Below are 16,362 nucleotides of genomic sequence, written 5' to 3' on the forward strand. Positions count from 1 at the left end.
AAACCTGTCTTCTGTGATAACTATCCCTGATATTTCTATTTCTATTTCTATTTCTATTTCTATTTCTATTTCTATTTCTATTTCTTCTCCTTTTCCTTCTCCTTCTCTTTCTTCCTCCTCTTTCTCTGTCTTCTCCTTCTTCTTCTTCCTCCTCCTCCTTCTCTTTTCTTCTCCTTCCTTCCATCTTTCCTTTTTTCCTTTCTTCCTTCCTCCTTTCCTTCCTTCCTTCCTCCCCCTCCTCCTTCTCCTCCCTCTCCTCCTCCTCTTCCTCCTCCTTCGCCTCCTCCTTCTCCTTCACCTTCTCCTCCTCCTCTTTCTCCTTCTCCTCCTCCTTCTCCTTCACTTCCTCCTCCTCCTCCTTCTCCTCCTCCTCCTCTTCTTCTTCCTCCTCCTCCTCATTTTAGAGCCTTGGTATATAAAACTTTATTTTCACTTTTAAAAATTTTTCCTACAAATAATTGTTGTTAATAAAATTATTCTCCTTGAGGCATTTTTAAATTTTATCATACAGTTTAATCATGGTTTGGAAAAAAAATGAGTAAATAGCTTTCTCTGTAAAAATATATTGACTGTGTAGACTGAAGTTATTGGAGGTGAGGGTAGTAGTAAATTACCCTATTTTATATTCCAAAAATGACAGAAAGTCCCATTTCTAATCTGATTATAAAGATACATGAACCTCAAAATGACTGAGAATAAATACAAAACAAGAAAGGCAAAAGCTGTAAAGCTAAAGGGCATGCAATAGACTCTAAGAGAAAAATCTCAGAAATACCCAAAGTGGCAACAAGGAACATTGGATTGGAATTTGAAGTTCTTTGCAGTCATCTTTGCTCCATGTTTAAGGATGCATGTAAACTCAATGTAATTGAAATTCTCTTTTTTGTCAGTAGGCTCTCTGTACAGCTACTCCACTTGTTCATCTGTAAACCAATGTCCCATGGTGGTCAGCAATTCTCTCTGGTCATCCTCCTGAATGGTGGCAGTAAGTTCTTCATCAAAGCCTGCAGAAGTATTCTGGGATCTGTGCCATTTAACTTCTCACCAAATGTGGTGAGGGGCATGGTGAAGTTCATGGGTCCTGGAGCTTCATACATCATGGCATTCAGGCATTCATCGGTTGGATTTTCCCCAGTGAGGCAAGCTTATCATGCAAATCTTCCTCATCACTGAAACCCTCTCTGTTCTGGTCAATCATGTGGAAGGTCTCTTTGAATTCTTGAGTCTGTGACTGGTCTCATATGGCAAACACACTGGAAGTTGGGCACTGAGGGCACTTCTTGGTGGTCTTGGTGTTACCTTCTGCTCGACATGGTAGTGGATAAATTCCTACACAGTCATGAGAATCAAGCACCTTAGGGAATCCCTTGCTGCCTCTATCACCGCCCTTCTATGCCAGAGTCGCTGAAAACCATCACTTCGGATCTGTCTCTCCTTAAGGCATTTTTAGCTTCAAATCATGTGTTTGATTTCTTCTATATTCATGCTTTTTTGGTTAAATATATTTTATTTTTTCTGCTATAATTTTTTCTGAGTATTATTTAAAATTCTGATTTTTTGTTTCCAAACATTTGGGTATTTTCCAGTTATCTTACTATTATGCCTGGTGACACAGCATATGGTCAGCTTTTAGGTGTATATAATGAGAATATATTTTCATATACATGCCAAGAAGCCTACTTGTCTGCTTCATTAGCAATTATGTTTGTTAACCCTCTTGGTATGATTATGAGGGTGTGATTATGGATGTACCTTCTTTCAATTTTGACACTATTTGCTTTATATATTCAAAGCCTTGTTAATAGCTACAGACACGTTTAAGAGTATGATACTGATTAGTCAGGGTTCTTTAGAGGAACAGAATCGACAGGAAGTATGATTATAAAAGAGGATTTATTAGATTGGCTCATGCAACCAGAAACTGGTTAGTCCACAATGGCTGTCTGCAGCTAGAGAGCTGGAAGAACCAGCAGCTGTGCAGTTCAAGAGGCAGAAGCCCCATAACAAGAAGGATCGACAGCGCTACCCTAGTCCGAGACCAAGTCTTCTGGAAACTACCTGGAGAATCACTGGCAGAGTCTGCTTTGGAAGAGTGAAGAAGCTAAAATCCAATGTCCTCAGACGATCTAAGCAGCAATCAAGAACCCATTCAAGAAGAGCTGAGCTTGCATCTGCATCTGCTTCCTTGTTCTTCCAGTTTTGATTCCATCCAAGCCACCATCCTATTGGGCAGTGCTGCCCACGCTTAGGGAGGGTCGCCACTTCAGTTCACTATTCCGCATGTCAGTCATTTCCAGACACACCCAGAGGCCTCTTAATCATGGGCATCCCTTAATCCAATCAAATTGACAATTCAAATTAACCACTACAGACACCAACTGGTGTATCGTCCCTTATCATTATGGAACCTCTCTCTTTGAGCAGTACCTCCTTGCTTTGGATATTCTCCATATGTTCTTCATGTAGGTAACTGGGACTCGGAAGTCTTATGAAGAAAGGCTGAGACAGAAGTACATAAACCACCAGTCACGCATCTGCCAGAAGCTAAAAGAGGCAAGGAAGAAGTCTCTTCCAGAGATGGGGAAAGTTCAGTAGCTTGATTTGGCTTTCTGGTCTCCAGATCTATAAGAGAATAAATATATATTGTTATAAACCAACACATTTCATTCTGTTCATGTGGTATATCACATTTATTTGCTTGCATATGTTGAACCCTCTTTGCATACCAGAAATAACTCTATTTATTTGTCCTTAACTCGGTCTGCGTGCTGAATTACAGTTATTGATTTGTGTAGGTCAAACCAATCTTGCATCTCTGAGATGAAGCCCACTTGATCATGCTGCACTATCTTCTTTTTGTGTTTTTGAATATGGTATGGCAATATATTATTAAGAATTTTTCCTCCTATATTCATCAAGGATATTGGTCTGAAGAGTTCTTTACTTGATGTATCTTTGGCTGGTTTTGGTATTGGGATGACACTGGCTTCACAGAATGAATTTGGAAGTGTTTCCTTCCTTTTCTAGTTCATAGAATAATTTGAGGAGGATTGACATTAATTCTTCTTTAAATGTATTATAGAACTTGACTGAGAATCCACCTGGTCCCATGCTTTTCTTTGTTGGAAGGCTTATTAAGAGTTGCTTCAATGTCATTACTTGATATTGATCTACATTTTCCATATGCTTATGTTTCAATTTGGATAGATCATATGTCTCTAGGAATTTTAATTTTTCCATCCTGCTAGACTGCTCCTCTCTATTGCTTTGGCCAGGAGTAGTCAGCTTGCTTTGACCTTTTTCTAAAATTTGTTCTGCTGATATCTCTATGCATAGTAGGTTGAAGGAAACCCAAGAAACACCACCAGGTTATTCGTAGTCCGGATTCCCTTTCCCATAACCTTCTTCAGTTTCTCTTTCAATGTTCCCATGATTGTTTGATGTATAATATTGTGGGGTTTTGCTACAGAAAGTGGAAAGTCTATGAGGACTGTGACTCCATTTTTTCTGGAATGAAAAACCTCCTGCCTTTGCGGTTTGTAATTGGGCATTTGTGGTTATAGAAAAGTTACCAATTTGGTGTGGAATTTTCCAAGTCAATCACTATATAGCACTCATATAGTTTATGTAACTTTTCAATTTGATAGATTTCTTAGCTAAGTAGTAATATAAAAATAATTTTAATTTTAATATCATTTTACTAGATTTATAAATCCATTATTATGATATTGATAGGAATGCAGAATAATTTTATATACTTTCTTATTTTTATATGTCTTTTAAGTGTTACATGACTTCCATTATTTCTGAAAGTTATCAAGATAAAAACATAAAATAAAAATTTACATTTATTTACATTTATGGTACGTTAAAAATAAAGTGCTTCCTATTTATTCATTTTTAAGTCTTAGCCCTACTATTACTGGTCAAACGTTTTGTGTGATTTTGATTTGATTGGTCTTCCTCCACTCCAAATCATGCTTCATGATGGCATGATTTTTAGCATATGGATTGACATTTATTTATACTTACATTATTTTCTGATTTCAGTATTTAGAAGTTTTTCCAGCTGTTGAACATGAGTTAGTCTTTTCCCCAAGCATATTTCTTGAGAACAGGTAATAAGCTCAATTGATCTCCTTGTCTCCTTCGTAGCACTCACTGGAACCCTGAGAGAAGAGCAGTTGCTGGTTACGTGTGTTTGGAATCTACGGACAGCTCTCATGTCAGGTCCCTGCAGTTATCTAGCTCTTCAACCCTCTCACACAGTATCAGGCAAGGAATTTAGTTTACTTATTTATTCTTTTGGCACAGATTACTTCCAATATTTTAAGTCCTTGAAGTGAGACTTGTTGTGTATGCATATATAATTCTTCCCTCCTCAGGGCTGGTGTTAAAGATGAAAGATTGCCTACCTGTGGTTAAAAAAAAAAAAAATAGAAGCAAAACAATAATTGGACATGAACTAGAGCAGGTCCCACACAAGCCTTTCTCCTGCAACTTCCTTCTTTCCAGATATGTGATGATTTTTTTCAATATTTTCCTTTTCCCTTGATAGAGCTCCCAAATATTTTAAGTCCCGCTACCATTTTGTGTTTCAAGTTTCTGAAAGTTTTGGAAAAAGTATTAAAAAAAAAGAATTCAGTGTGAAAAAAATTAAACTCTAGAAAACTCAAAAGGCAGGTTAAGATTGTATATTTCATGCATATATTTTTATTTTATTTATATTCTCCACCTGTCAATTTCAGGAAAACAGCAAGGACAGAAAAGCAGTCAAGAGTTAAATTATATGGAAATTCACTTAAGATGATTTCCTAGTTTTAAGCTCTTGCACCTCTCTCTGGATGAGCATGAGAAAGAGGGTGTGGAAATTAGCTTTTGGATGGCATGGGATTGAGGAAGATCAGCTTAGTGAGCAAAGCTCTGAAAAGCAAACTTTTGTCTGCCGGAACATTCACATTGAGGGATACAGTCTCTCCTAATCCTCTATCCTGGGTGTGCAACAAAGCAACACCCATCAGGAAATTAAAGCTTTAAAATGACAGTTATAAATTATATTGATGGATTGTAAAGAAGATGATGAAAAATTGCTTTTCCGAAAATTATTTTGCAAAGTCTCTTGATCAGGTTCTATAAAAGATAATTTGTGTGTGGCAATTACCGTTGGATGAATGCAGTGGTCCCTTGCTTTGGGTCTGTTATTGGATACAAGCAAAACATTTAGCAATTTAAAGATACCCGTATAGGGAGCTGCTAATACTGAAGAAAACTTCAAGGTTTGACATTTTAAGACCAGATGAATATATTCAAGTTCTTGGATTACATCATTAAAAAAAAAAAAAAACAGTGTGGATGTGGTAGTCAAAATTAAAATTGCATAAAGTTGCCATGTTTGGGGAGATAACAAAATAATTTAATCAGTCTCTATAAATGCAATATAAATAAAATGAAAAGCAAGGCAGAGTAGGAAAGCCGGCATACAGTTCACATCCTCACACCTTCCTCAATTTGTTACTGCCTGAAGGGAAATTAATGTTAGGAAGCATGAAATTTTAATGATTGGTCTTCAGACTGATGATTCAGTAGGACACTGAATACTTTGAAAATTCATAAACCTAGTAATATTAGAATCATTTTTAATAAGGTGAATACATTGTGACCTTCTCTAATTATATAAAAATTATAACTCTGATAGATATCCTGAAAAAATCAACTATATTAAACGCCACTACTCCTTGACTTTTAATAGACAATAAGCTATTAGCTCTTCTTAATCCAGCAGCTTGACATTATTGTTTAATAAAATTATACATGTAGTTAGTAATTTTTTAAATAGGGCTTTGGTTGTCACAGTGCATTTTGCCTTTTTTGCCCATTTCCAATCCCACTTGATGTATGAATTGAATGCATTCTCCATTGAAGCATCATGCTAGTGCTTTGCTGCCAAAATAAAATCTCTATGAATGGGCACTGTAGTCTTCCAGCTGATGTATCAGAAATCACACAACCAAGATGATTATTTATCCTGGAATAATTTAATAAAATTTATCTCGTCTAATTATATATGTACATTTGTATAAAATTTATATTTTAAATATAATAAAATTTATACATATTCTACATATAGAAAAAAATCATCTATCTTGTTCAATGGTGGTAAGATTTCATAATTAATTACAACATTTGGTCATTGAATATTTTACTGTGCTGCTTTAATCCACAGCATCATAAAAATAAAATAAATTTATATTTAGAGTCAAAAATTATAAATTGTAGTAAGATCATATAACTGACTGGCTGAATATCCCTTTGTGTCTCTTAGGTTTTAAATTCTTTCTTCAACATCTCCATGTAAATAAGTACTTCCTCTTTAGAAACTTCATGACAGCTAATAAAGAAATGAGGACGAATTTATTTGCCTATATTTTGCATTGGCTTCTTAAGTTTCTATTGCTTTCTCTTATGACACATCCCTTATGAATTGACTGTCATTCATTCCATTGGATTGAAAATAATTAGAGGGTTGTGACCATATTCTGGTCTGCTTTTGTTGTTAGCACTTGGCATAGTGTTTTGTGCTTCTTGGCAATTCAGCAAAATAGAATATAGCATCAATATACAAAAATAAACAGCTTTCCCATACTTCAATAATGAATCTGCTGTGAAAGAAATCAGAATAGCTATTTCATTCATAATACCCTCAAAAAATTTGGAAATAAATCTAACCAAGGAGGCGAAAGACCGCTATAATTAAAATTATAACACAGAAAAAAAGTTGAAGATCTTAGAAGATGGAAAGATTTCTCATATTTTTGAATAGGCAAAATTGTTAGTGCTCAAATGATCATATTACCAAAAGTGATTCACAAATTTCCATACAATCCCCATCAAAATACCAAGATATCCTTCAAAGAACTAGAAAAAGCACTCCTAAAATTTAGATGGAAAAATAAAAGATATGAAAGGCCAAAACAATATTGATCAAGAAGAACAATACTGGAGGTATCACAATAACTGATCTCAAACTACACTGCACAGATATAGTAACAAAAACAGTATGGTATTGGCATCAAAACTGTGATGAAGACCAGTTGCATGTAATAGAAGATGCAGAGACAAATCTGCATAGATATAGTCATTTAATCCTGACAAAAGTGCCAAAAAAATTTGTTGAGAAAATATAACCTTTTTAACAAATGGTGAGTGGAAAACTGGATATCCATATGTAGAAGAATGAAATCAGTTCATTCCCTATCTTTCACTCTGCACAAAAATCAACTCAAAGTGAACCAAAGACCTAAGAATTACACCAGCAACTGCTAAAAGAAAACGTAGGGTCAATACTGATGGAGGAGCTGATTCCCTTATCAATATTCTTAAAACTCAACAAATAAAACCAGAAATCAATAAGTAAGATTATATCAAATTAAATAAACTTCTGAACAGCAAGGGAAACAATTAGGAGCATCAAGAGAGAGTCTACAGAATGGGAGAAAATCTTTGCCAGTTACTCTTCTGACAGGGAACTAATATTCAGAATATATAAAGAACTCAAACTTACTACCAGAAATAAAATAAGAATAAAACAACAACAACAAAATCACAAATAAACCCATCCATAAATGTGAAAAATGATCTAAAGAGATATTTCTCAAAAACGAAATGGAAATGGCTGACAAACATGAAAAAATGCTCACTACCCATAACTGGATGGCAATGAAAACAAAATCTCCGTTTTCAAGTACTCTATCTAAATGACGATTTGATATATGGAGGCTTTTTTATTCTTTAAATCTAAAGGCTTTTGTAAACCAGTTAGATGGCAACGTACTTTTAAAACATCTCTTTTGTATGAGCCAAGAACTGCTCAAAGTTTCTTGATAACCATATATCTGATATTACAAATTACCAAGATTCTTGTTACCTTGGTAACATTTAAAAGGCAGGAAGTGAATCAATTCATCTCCACAAGAATTGGGCACTTGTGACCAAGACACAATTATCCTGAGAGCTTACATGTAATCTGCTTTTACTACTCTTACCAGAAAGCCAAGATAGTTTCACCCATTGATACATGATTGAATGTGTTTGAAGGGGAAGGCTTTATAAGATCACCCAAGGTCATTGAAGTACCAAGGTTCATGCTTTTTATAGTTCTTAATTTAAACGATTCCAATTTTTAAGAAATATGGCCTCATGACCCATTTCATTTTCATTTTCACACATCCACTCTATAAATCCTTATTTAGTTTTAAATACACGGTTTCTATGGTTGGTGTTATTGGTGATACTAACTCAGTGGGCTGGTGAAAAGGTTCTTCCAGTGGAAGGCATAGCTGTTACATAGGCAAAGACAGGATGGAACTCCCCAACCCTCAAAGCACTATCGGCATGGCAAAATTTCCACCCAGCAGATGTCTGGGACACACAGGTTCCAGCAGAGACACCTGAAGGGTCCATCTCTCAATGCTTCATCATCAGGCAATCATCCGAGCCTGCAGGAGGGTTGTAAGGGAGCAACTGCCACTATCCCAGGTATTATAAAGTCATCTGTTTTCAACAAGTAGAATCAAAGGACAGATAAAATGGAGACAGTGATATTTCCTAGTGTCGTATAAATGTTACCAAACTTAATACTGCAGAAGTAGTGAAGTTGTAAAGTCCAAGGGAAAGGAAGAGAGGATTTCAAGTCAAGGGACACACACATGACTGTTTTACAAAGTGAGGAATCAAGAGGTGAACTCCACATTTGCTGAATGAAAGTAAAAGAATTAGATTAACCGTATAGCCTTAAAGTCCCCAAGGAAATCGACAGATGCCAAACTATATTGAACGGGTGAAAAGAGTAGCCAGGTGGTGGTGGGAAGTGTACAGAAATCACCACACAGGCACACAGAAAATGTTTAAAGAGCTATTCATTTAGCTCCTTATTCCTACTGTTTCTTGAGAAATATGGAGGCTACTTGCACAATAAATTCAAATAGAAATGGTTATAAATATCAAATGTTTTGAAACAGCTTCTTTTGTGCTATATGGTGGGTAGAAAGATTTTAGATTAGGAAATCAAAGTTTATTAATCAATAACTCTTCAGTGCAATTTGATTTGGAAATTTTAAATCATTTCAAAATGGGGTTAATGTACCAATTAGATAAACATGTAGGTGAGAGCCTGATTTTTACTTTTGCAGATAGGAATATTGAAACACAGAATGCATGTTTGGTTTTGCTTAAGATCTGGGCAATGATGGAGAAGGACTTTGTGCAGGAATTCTTGGTCTAGTAACCTTGTTCTGAAAGAGGAAAAGAAAGTTATGAGCTGGAGTCTCATGAAGACCACTAGACTGCTTTACTTATTTATCGGAATGTTCTGGGAAAACATCAAGGAGTAGAAGAACAATGGTCAACCCAAACATGGAAGGGAATTGTTCCCATTTAAGAAATGCTTTTGACTTCACACTGAGAAATGACATAGTTATTGTTTCTTCCTTTCCTGTTAGCATGGAAGAGCACTTGGCCCTGTATGAGAGTCTACTATTCATTTTAAGTACTCCATGAATGTCCTGTATATATCCTTGATGTTCTAGCTATAGGAGAGGAAATTAGAAACCTATGAAACATTTGAACACTGGTTTGAGGTTATTGAAACTACTATCAAAATAAAATACTAACAACATTTATTACTATTGAGACCAAAGATGTGATTAGATATGTTTTGTGAGTGAACACCGTATCTCCCAGCAACTACTTATTGTATTTCAGAAGTGGTATCTTTATCACACATAGACTACATGACTGGGGACTGAATTGTTGGAATATTGAAGGATTTTGACTTACTGAAATCAAGTCTGCATGCAATTTTCTCTCTAGAATAATTTTAAGTTTCGATCGTATTGAAAGAAATGCTTTCTGATAAAGAAAATGTGAAATTTCCATATTAAGGTGGAAAAATTGACCTAATTCTAAATAATTTTTTTGATCAATAATAATTTAATATGGAAAAATTTGCTAGAATTTATGTCTGAGTGACATGAAATTAATCACTACTTCTTAGTCTATTAGCATAATACTCATAAAATTAGTATTAATGGGGAAAGCACTTCAGCAACATTGTGTTTTATCTGAGGTTACTTTTCAGCATATCTTTATAAAACATACAACATTCAGAAAAGAGTAATGATCATATATGTGCGTACCACTAGACCTCATTCCACTCTTTTCAAACCACTGGCTATAAAGCCTATAATCATAAATTTCTATGTATAAAATTGAAGATTGGTTATAAGACTATAAATACATTGCTTCATATTTTTACATTAAAGAGTAATAGAGACCCCTTTGGACAAAAGCAAACAAAAGCTAAAAGCATTATTCAGAGTAAGAGGAGGTAGATCAAACTATCTGGTCAGAATGTACCTGTGGATTAAAGATATTATCATCATCTTTATTATTTTTACTATTACTAAAGTATCACAGTTTGATAAAACATAGTCCATTCTTGACCTTACCATGAGTTAATCACTGTTATCGGTTTGCTGCATAAATTTTCAGTTTTTTTTCTTTATACTATAGACTATATTATACATCTATTTCCAGTATATGTATTCTTTCATGAGTTTAGCATTTTCATGTATAAATGCTGTGTACTGTAGACATTTTTTCCAAGTATGCTTTCAATACACGTTGCCATCAGATAATCTTAAACTGCTTTCAGAATATCAACATCTTTCCTATACTTAAGGAGAGATTTTAAGAAAAATATATATACTACTATTATGTTATACAACATACAATAGGGACTATTTTATGTGACTTCAGTCTTGGGTATTATAGGAAAAGAGGACATGGATAACATATTAAGGAAAAGTCAACAAAGACATGATAAGATTGTCATATTCAAGTTATATTCCTTCTATACTGTAGGTCTCTATATTTAAAAACACAATATAACTACTTTCTTTATTAAAATATCCCATCTGCTAGCCACCATGTAACATGTATAAATACCAATAGGCATTAATGGAATTTTAAAGTATACTTGGATTTTTTTTAAGGAATATCTGAAAGCCTATCCCTTCTATGCTGCCTAGTGAGGTGGGGCCCTGGAGAAGGGTGAACCTAAATTATAAATTATGACAAACTTTCTGATATTTAATTATTCCATGTTTCTAAGGGTCTACCCTTTAATCATACAGTAGTCAATAAGTACTTGAATAACAATGTACAGCACAATGATTTGGATTGAGCACAATGTTAATAACCACATTTTCCCAGTTATCTTTCCCATAGCTATAATTGATGGATCATTCACTTTATTTGAATCAATATTTTTCTATTTAGTAAATAAAGGGTAGAAAGTATTGACTGCTCATTATTCTATTCTCCAGAGCACCCAGAATACACTGACACATTATTTGCTGAATTAATTTAGTAATGAAAAGGAGAACAAGTTCAAAGTCCTGGTGATTGGATGCTTAGCAGTATTGGTACAATGGAAAACAAGCTGGCATATTCTCTTCATCACAGGTACCATCTTGGATGGAAAGATAAAGGCCAGGTAAGGATGTGGGATGTATAGGTGGGGAAGGGGATAACTGTGAAGGAAGACTGAAGAGGAAGCCTGAAGGTAAGAAAACGGAGCTAGGATGTGAAAGGAGATAAGTACCACTAGAAATGACTCTGTCTTCTTAGCATTCCTAAGAAGACACTGAGCCAAAAATCATCCACAAGATTGTGCAGAAAAAGTTACTCTTCCTGTGTTCATTCTCTGATTTAATAATCATTTATGTTTACTATAAACCAGATTCAATTCCCAACTTTAAAAATATATTATTGGACAAAGACTTCACATCACATAAATGAATTATATATGTCAGAAAGTAAAGATGTTATGAAAAATAAGGATAAAGAGGATGATGAAGGCATTATGGTATTACATATGGAGTCACATTTGGCATTTTTGAATTTTTGTCACTGGAACAAGGTTGGAAGAAAATAAGTGTGTGAACCAAGAGAACAAAAAAGGCAGTGTCCAGGTAGAGGAAGCTTCTAGAGGAGGGAGAGCATGCTGGGATGCTCAAGGACAGTCCTGAGGCCAGGACTCTGGAGCTGAGGACAGATGAAAGGAAGGTTGGGAATAAGGAGCTTGGGTTTCCCTGGTAAATCATTGCCAAATGCTTTTGTACGTGACTAGACATGGGTGTGATAGGGAAGTCCAGGCATGAATCTTATCCAGGGTGACTGGGAAAATTTATCTGGCATCACCTGAAAGATGATACACTCAATGAAGAGAGAAAGAGAGAGACCACACAGAGAGTGGTAGAGAGAGAGAGAGACACAGAGAGAAATTTCTTTGTGAGAGGGTTATATATGTCATTTTATATTTGAATTTGAACTTCCAAAGATGTATCTTTATCTAGCCCATATCTATGTCCAATTTATTTATACATTTAGAATATAAGTGTTATTTAGAGCTGTGAGATGTGATGAGGTTACCAAAAAGGTGGGCATAGACAGAAAATTTAAAGATAAGACCAAGTTCTGGAGCTGAGACATTTCCAAATCAAGAAGAACCAGCACAGAGGATAAAGAGGACAATGAGCAGGTAAGGGGGGGCACCGGGGAGGGGTAGTGAGAAAACACAACCACCAGGGAAGGTGTGGAGTGTGGAGTTACTGTAATGCTTGGATCCTCCATAACCGTGGGCTCTGGCTGAATAGTTCACCTATGCTGTTGCTGTTGTTCACCTATCACTGTGTTTGTGCTGGACCTGACATGAGGAGGAGCTGTAGGCTTGAAGGAGCCCAGCCAACCAACACTGTTAGCCAGCAGGTCAGGGACAGCAGTGCCCATGTCCCACAGCGACCTTCTGCATGAGAAAAGGACATGACTCTGCTTTATAACCTTCTTCCAAATCATATGCAGAATATCTCTTAAGGCCCAAGCAGACAGGGCTGTGAAGGGGAGGTTATTCCAGGAAACATGGTATCAGCTTAGATAAAGTGACACACTATAATTCATCACCAAGAAAGCTAAGAATTGGTGGTGACCTGGAAGTGAAGTCAACACAGTGATTCAAGGAAGAGAAAATGACCAACTTTGTTATTTTCTGTAGATAAGCGAGATGAAGACTGAGGTGTCATCATTTGGTTTAGTAGAGGCCACTGGTAAATTCACTAGGAAAAAGGTTCAATGGAATTGGAGAGAGGCAAGATATAGAGTGAAGTGGATTTAAGAGAGAATGGGAGCAGAGGAAACTTAGATAGACTTATAGACCACCTTGTGTAGAAGTTCTGCTGAGAGAGAGAGAGCATAAGGAGAAGGACTAACAGAGAGCTGGGATATGGAAGCACATTTGTTTTTTGTTTTTTTTTCAAAGAAAGAATACATACCAACATATGAAAGACTGGTAGAAACAATTAAAAATAAATAAGTTAACTTTGAAAGAGTTGGTGAGATGGGACAAAGTGCAGGGTGTTTCTGTATCACAGTCTCTAGCAGGCAAAAAGTGGTGTGATCTGGGCACAAATGATGGGTTGGCCTTTTGCATAAGCAGAGCTGGTTCCCCACATAGAGTGGGAGGGCAGAATGTAGGGTGCAGTGAATGGATGTGCTCTTGATCGTCTGAGCCGTGTCTCATCAGATATCTCCAAATTGCTCCAGATGGAAGCAGGGCGACACCAGCTAAGGACCAGGATGGGGTGGAGATGGGGAGGCTTGGAGAGAGGACACCTAGTGAAGACATCTAGAGGTTAGGAGAATGAGTGCACCCAGGATTTCAGCACCATGTCCCCACAACCTTACAGACCCACTTGGGCTTCACAGCTGTCATCCATGAAATAAATAGTTGTTCATTATCCCCATTCTTACTTATGGAGAGAAGTAATATTACTTTGCAGCAAATTTGCATTTCCTCCAAAAGCCTCCTATTAGATTCCCCTAGTAGCAAAATGTCACACTAGGTAGACAGAGGCCATATCCCCTGGAAGTTATTTACATTGAATTCTGTGTAGCAGTAGTTCAAATTTAATAATGTACTCATAATAAAACTCATAACCTAAATTTGAAAGCCTTTCAAAAGCACTTAGTAAGGTGAAAGTAAAAATGCAGTTCTAATTATAAACTGTAGGGAGTGAGGTTGAGATTAACATACCTCATCAAAAAAATTTTTTTTTAAAGAGTAAGTGCAAAGCAGAACTCTAGGCCTCTGACTGGACTTGACCTCTATATTGCTGCTCCTGGGCTTGCGTGGCTGGGGGTATCCATATTCATTAAGCAGCCTGCGAAGACTAGCACTTCAACACGTGGAATGTACACTGAGATGGTTCAGTTCTTGGCACCAGCATCCGCAGCCCTACGCAGCTGGTTGAGTTTTTTTCATCTCTCTCCAGGCCGCCTACTAAATTTTATTCTTTTTGCCAAGCTGTGTCCTGTGCTTGGTTTAGAAACAAGGCACAATATTGCACTTCTGCATTCACACTTAAAAAACACAGTAGAATAACATTGATTTCTGATCTCTTTTCATTTGGGATTCTATTTTTAAGAACCCATGTGTTTTAAATGGGAGCTAGAGGGAAACAAAGACATAACAAATGACCCAAATGGTTTGGTTCAAGTCCACAATATTTGAGGAGCATGAAAATGCACACATTTGAGAAAGACATCTTTTATTGTCCAGAGTTAAGCTTCTGTTACCATGTAAATTCTGCATGTTCCTGGAAGTAGAACCCTTTTTCTTTCATCATCTGTGGTAGAGACCCGGGCAGCATTTAGTGCTTTCAGTCTAGATTTTTTGGGGGGTGGGCAGGGAGTACTGGGGATTGAACTCAGGGGCACTCGGTCACTGATCCTCATCCCCAGTCCTATTGCTTGGCGCCTCACTTTTGCTGAGGCTGGCTTTGAATTCGAGGTCCTCCTGCCTCAGCCTCCTGAGCTGCTAGGATTACAGGCGTGAGCCACCGCACCGAGCTCAGTCTTGATGTTTTCGTTGGCTCATTTGGGCAGGTGCGTGTTTTTTACGTGACTCTGGATGTGATTGGTATTTTCCTGAGAGTTGGTGACTTCAAGTGCCCTTAGAAATGCCCGTTTGCTACTTGGAAATAGGTGTGTGTGTGTGTGTGTGTGTATGTGTGTGTGTGTGAAGTACTGTTTAAGACTTTCCATACTCTGGTAATAGGTGTGTGTGTGTGTGTGTGTGTGTGTGTGTGTGTGTGTGTGTGAAGTACTGTTTAAGACTTTCCATACTCTGGTAATAGGTGTGTGTGTGTGTGTGTGTGTGTGTGTGTGAAGTACTGGTTAAGACTTTTCATACTCTTTGCTGTGCTATTTTTTCATTATTTTGCAAAAATACTTTGTATATTTTGGATGCTCATTTATTTATTTTTTTTGGTGATTCTAAGTTTTGAAAAGTTTCCTCTTGTCTATGGTTTGCCCTTTTAGTCTCTTAAAATTCTTACAATTTATTCTTTTATGAGCATTTGCCATTCAACAGGCAGAAATGCTCAACTTTAATGTGTTCTAATTTAGCAGTATTTTGAATGTTAATGTGTCTTGGGTTCTGCCTGTAAATTGTGCCTCCTGTAAGGCCATTGATCTATTTTCTTTCATTGACTTTATTAATGTTCACCTATAGCTATGTGGACTGTTATTATTTTGTGGTTATATTCTGGGTCAGAAGTCAAAATACTTTTATTTCTTATGAAAAGCCTTCTATCGGTTGTTCGTTGTCAAGATGATGATGTGAAAAAGCACCGTGAACTCAAGAGCTCAGCGGAGGAAGAGTTCACTGGGCTGGCGAGGCTGTGGTCAGCGAGGCAGGTGGGACAGGCTGAGCAATTCTCCTGGCAGCTGGCCGTGGGTCGGCTGCAAGGTGCCCAAAGAGACAGGGCTCTGCCCCAGGCCTCTTCTCTTCCTCTTTGTCTCTGTGGATCTCTTTTTGTCTTGAATTAACTTGGCATCGCCAAGGAAAATCTAACGTGGACTTCACGCATTATCCTTCTTTGTGCATTTTTGAATTATATTTGTGTGAGTTAATTTTACATGTAAATTTGGCTAGGCTATGGTGTCCAGGTGTTTGGTGAAACAACAGTCTAAATGTAGTTTTGAAGGTGTTTTTTAGATGTGATTAACACTTTCATCAGTAGACTCGGATTCAAGCAGATCAGTCTTCATAATGCGAGTGAAAATCATCTAAATAATTGGAAACCTTAAAAGACAAAACTGAGCTCTCCTGAGAAAGAAGAATTTTCTGTCTATCTCCCCATCTGAGTGTGTGTGTGTGTGTGTGTGTGTGTGTAAGTGTGTATATGGCTTATGAGAATTATTTTCCACTCAGAATATACTATTTTAAATTTTTTAAAAGATATC

At 36.7% G+C, this 16,362-nt stretch overlaps 1 pseudogene; it reads right to left on the reverse strand.

The window, feature by feature from the left end:
* Positions 1–765: 765 nt before the first annotated feature.
* On the reverse strand, positions 766–12,849 carry LOC124961952 (myosin regulatory light polypeptide 9-like; annotated as a pseudogene).
* Between the last annotated feature and the right edge of the window lie 3,513 nt (positions 12,850–16,362).

This window comes from Sciurus carolinensis, chromosome 12 (assembly GCF_902686445.1).
Source record: "Sciurus carolinensis chromosome 12, mSciCar1.2, whole genome shotgun sequence".
Lineage (NCBI taxonomy): Eukaryota > Metazoa > Chordata > Mammalia > Rodentia > Sciuridae > Sciurus > Sciurus carolinensis.